This window comes from Corvus hawaiiensis, chromosome 26 (assembly GCF_020740725.1).
Source record: "Corvus hawaiiensis isolate bCorHaw1 chromosome 26, bCorHaw1.pri.cur, whole genome shotgun sequence".
Classification (NCBI taxonomy): domain Eukaryota; kingdom Metazoa; phylum Chordata; class Aves; order Passeriformes; family Corvidae; genus Corvus; species Corvus hawaiiensis.
Genome location: NC_063238.1, coordinates 16,312,552 through 16,317,317, shown reverse-complemented (window position 1 = coordinate 16,317,317; position 4,766 = coordinate 16,312,552). Strand labels below are relative to the sequence as shown.

The following is a 4,766-nucleotide window of genomic DNA, read 5'->3' as shown; positions in this document are numbered from 1 at the left end:
TCTTGGAAATAAATGTCAAGCATGCTTTCATCTACACTCAAAACTGAACCAAGTTGTCTAAAGGGACAACATACCCTTTCACATACCCACTCATCTGGAATGAAACACTTTCTCCATGGTACATGGGACTGGAGAAAAAAACAAGAAGAAATTAATTCCAACACTGAGAGGAACTCTTTTTTGTTGTTTTTAATTTACAGATTTGCACACATTACTCTCTCTGACTTGTTTAAAATGTGGGATGGAAATTGGCTTCACAGTTGATGACAGATCTTGATCTCATGGGACATAAGGAGACAACAGCTTGAGCTACAAATGAAAGTGCAATTAGAATTAGTTACATCATGCTTTAATTTTTAGTCACCCCACAGTATCAATCACACACAGTTTATAATGGAAAATAAATACCAAGGAACACGGGTTAAAAATGATGGAACTAAAAGGAAGTAAAAGGAAGCATCAATACCTTTCTAAGAAGTTTGGGGCGGGGGGAGTGATTCCCCATAAGAAAGATAAATGTAGGTGTGTTTACTGTCTTCCAGAAGGATGCCTTGCTCCACACAGAGTTGATCCAAATCAGATTCAACATACAAAGTCCCTGAAGGAAACACTCAGCTTTACCGACTATAACTAAGAGTTTTTAAAATACAAATAAGTTTTTTTCAGAAGGGATAGGCAGTTTGTTATAGTCTCTTCCCTGCATAACTAAAATATTAGCAGATTTTTAATTCTTTTGCTGTTCGGATCGTTTTAATCCTCACTACCCTCACATGGCTTTTACTAATCAGATATTGAGGGAAAATGTGTGTTTATCAATTCATATTTCCTGCAGAATAATGTGAATCCTAGCTCCTCAATGTTTAGGAGAAATGCCTAAGAGCAAGCATTTTGTTTATACACAACTTGATTAAAACTAAACATAATGCAACTGCTCATAGGTTATGAGACAGCTAAAACAATCTCCAGCTCCCTTCTGAGCACTGGGGGAAGAAAGAGGATTCAAAATGCAAAACTAGTTTCAGACTTTAAAATGAAATTATGTGAGCCATCCAGACATAGTGTAAATGCCACTGAATGTTAAACCAAACAGGTAATCTTCTCCCCAGGGGAAAAAAACCCAGAAGTTTTAATGTTCAAGCATGGGATTAAGTAAAATTACAGTCTACCCTCTGTTCCACCAACTCCAACCATAACCAACACAATTCTGCAAAGAAATAAGTATCCTTCTTCCACACAGATTACAAATAAAGCCAATGTTTGCCAGGACTGCATCTGGGGTTGTTATTTACACCATCTTCACAGTCAGAATTGACTGGCACAGAGACCAGACCAGACCTGACTCCCAGCTGGGCTCTTCAGCTTACCATTACTTTAGCAAGACAGAAACAGGAAAGAACTCACTGTCTTAATGTCTCAGTAGTTTCTGACAGCAGCTGCTACTCCCCCTTTGCAGGGCAGAGGGACAAAGTCATTCCAAATTTAACAGGCTTGCAGAGCAGTTTCACATACAACCCTGGTACAATCATAATAAAATCAAAGAAACAGACCATAAATGAATCCTTCAGTGTGATAAATAAAAACCTCAGCCCACCCTCCAGACACACTGTGGCAGCAGAACTGATGTAGGTCCAGAGTGCCAGAACAGCCTAAAGAGTGATGCCAATGTGTGAAAGTGCAGACAGGAAGAAAAGTCCTTTCTCTGAAGAGAGCCCAAGACAAAACAAAATGTTCTCAGTGTGTGGTGATTATCCAAGTGGCCTTGTACTAAACACCCCTCACAACCATTTGTACCAATCAAGCCTTCTGAACTCTCTTTCCTTGCAGGTGCCCCTATATAGGGTACAAGCCCAGGCACACTCAGGGTGCTTCTTACCTTGAATAACCTTCAGTCCATGATCCTGGTTCAGGAAAGGATTAAATAGCATATATCTATGCTCTTTTAAGCAAAGCTAGAAGCATGCACTTAAATTTCTGATATGGTGGCATCTAAGTTATATTTAAACACTCTGCAAAATACGTTTCTTATAGAAGAAGAATGTGAGAAAGGAGGAACTATCAACACTCCTCCTTCCTTTTAACAGACAGAGAAGGAGACTCAGGACCAGTCAAAATGTCTGTGGCAGAGCTTGGTACAAGCACTAGTCTTACTGTTAGTAATTTTAATAATTTTAACATCAAAATATTTTATCTATTTAAAAAGTAATTTTAGTATGCAACTGGATAGAAGAGTAGGCAATAAGGTGAAATGCAATATTCTAACAATAAGAAAGCATGCCCCCATCACTGAAAAAATGTGAAAGTCAGTGTAAATGTTTTGCTATAGCATCCCTATTTTATAATGTTTGGACCACTGATCAGATAGAAAAAAGCTATCAACAGATCAAGACTGTAAGAATTCAAAATCATCATTAGGGTCCACAAAATATTACTAAAATACTACTATTTAAAAATTTCTGAATTATTATGTTAAACATCTGTACTATTGTGTGTCAAGAAAGTGAAGCATTCTTATCTGTATAGTATCTCAGGTAAACAGAGGATGACATCAAAGGAAATAACTGACAAAACCTTCCAAGTACACAAATTAGTCTACAGACATATTTCATTATTTTTTATTCCTTGCAACCTGTTAGTCAAATTTTGATTTTAAAATAAATTGCTTCAGAACTTGGCTCCCTCCTTTCACTTCAAGAAAAATGGACAAGAATGGTTCAACAAAAATTCCTTTGCATTTGTAAAATATACCTTCCTCTTCAGCTAGAACTCATAAAAGGACATTTTCCTTATGTCAAATTTTGCCACAAAAATGTAATTCTGGCTCAGTTATTTTTATTCCTCTTCTCACTTGCTTGACCAGTTCAAATTATACAACTGGGAAAACTGAGTCTTGTTAACTGAGCTGCAGCTTAGTTAGTTCAAAGGCAGCTGGGAACAACAGGTATCTTCCACGACATGCACAAATAAGAGGGGAAACCTTCACATTTTGTTGGGGAAAGTCAGACTGCAGAAGTTTTAGAGAGAATTAAAACAGGCAGGAATAATGTTCAGTTTTGTCAGATGCATTCAACATTTTTAAACTGAATGGCAGAGTTGCAAGCTCAGGATTTCTCCCTTGCTGCCTGCCAAGCAACTCAGACCTTCAGCCCTTTCTTTTTACTTCAGTCTACTTAATGAATGGCAACACAACACAAAATCCCTGATTCAGTTCTGAGCCTATTTACAATCCATCAGGCCAAGAAAGAGAGTAGATCCTGAGTATTTTGCTAATAAGCCCATCCTTGTCTTTAATATACAGACATTAGCAGAGAGGCATCATTTCCCCAGGGTAAATACAATGGAGTTTTTTTACATAACTGGTGAAGCTGCAATGAGCTTCTACACACTATATCGTCAAGTCTAAACGTCTATGTCGACATCCATATTAAAACTTCCAGCTTTTAAAATCACAAGTTATCACTCATTTTTACCTCCAAAGAGTCACTAGATGCCTAACATAAAATTCAGTTGCTTTGAAGACACAGGTCAGAGGCCCTACTCAGGGAAAAGGATGAACTAGTGAGCTAGGTGAAAAAAATGCTAAGCTTAACCTAATTTCTAACAAAACATTTCATGCAAAGATTTCCAGAATGAAGTATTTATACTTTTGTGTTGGAAACATGTCTTAGATTTGTTTTCTATGTCAGAGGGCAGATGAAGAATGACCTAACAGAAGAGCCAAATGGCAAATTATGTTGTGTTGTGTTGACTTCAGAAAAGAGGGACAACTATGTTTAAGTCTTTGTTTCAGGCCAAGGAAAGCAAAGATTCAGACTTTTATTTACCATTATGTACTTTTAGTGTCCTAAATACCTTAATAGTTTCTGTTCCATTATAGCAGCTTTTCACCTTTGCATTCCTTATTTTCTAGCAAATTTCAAAGTATCTAAAGCTTTCCTTATGTTCAACCAAGACCAACAAGAAAGACTTATTTCAGATGGTGGTCTGTGCACTCAGAAGCTTTGCAAACCCAGCTCATAGCTCACTATACCCCACTCAGCTCTGCATGAGCAATTCCATTGACTTGCACAGATCTGTGCCCAATTCCTCAAGGTCTGATTAAACAATGATCTCTAAAATGCTCCTGAGCAGACCTCAAAGCTGCTTCCATTTATTATTTTGTGCTACAAGCAACTATTCTGCTATCCAGCATTAATTTAAAACCAATTGCACAGCACCACAGCCAGCTAGTTATCTAAATATACCTGAGATAGGTAAGGCTCAATTACACTGGAGTGAAGAATACACATAAGAGATTCATCACCAGTTCAGATGGATATCAATAAAAGATATAATCAGCAAGGGACTGCATGAATATATAAGAATGTGGACCCATTTTGTGAGTTAATTCTCTTGTATTTCATTACAAACAACTTTCAATCATTTCTTTTTCTCATACTGATTGATTGGGTGGAGTGAACAAGACAAAACTTTTTAAACAGTGTAAGTCTGTGCACAGAGCCCATGATCTAGTCCATAAAAGCCAGTGAATTTTTTTACTGTTCTGGACAGAATTATTCCAATGACAGACTCTAGCCAATGCCCAGACCATCTGGTAAATTTTGTCTTACCCAGGGTCTAGGTGTGAATTTCACTGGTGAACCTCTCCACATGGATTTTTCTCACCATCCCCCAGCCCATGAGAGCAGCCCCAGCAACACAGCAGATCCCAGGCACCGGACAGCAGATTGCACAGCAGACCCCGCTTCTGGCAGAGCAGACCCTGGCAA

The 4,766-nt window shown here is 38.0% G+C and overlaps 1 long non-coding RNA gene across 1 annotated transcript; it reads right to left on the bottom strand.

The window, feature by feature from the left end:
* Window positions 1-211: 211 nt before the first annotated feature.
* Window positions 212-1,597, bottom strand: LOC125316830. The gene is made up of 3 exons (XR_007199860.1): window positions 1,402-1,597; window positions 467-598; window positions 212-309 (listed from the first exon to the last, which is right to left on the bottom strand). It is a non-coding gene; the product is annotated as an uncharacterized LOC125316830 (long non-coding RNA).
* Window positions 1,598-4,766: the final 3,169 nt, after the last annotated feature.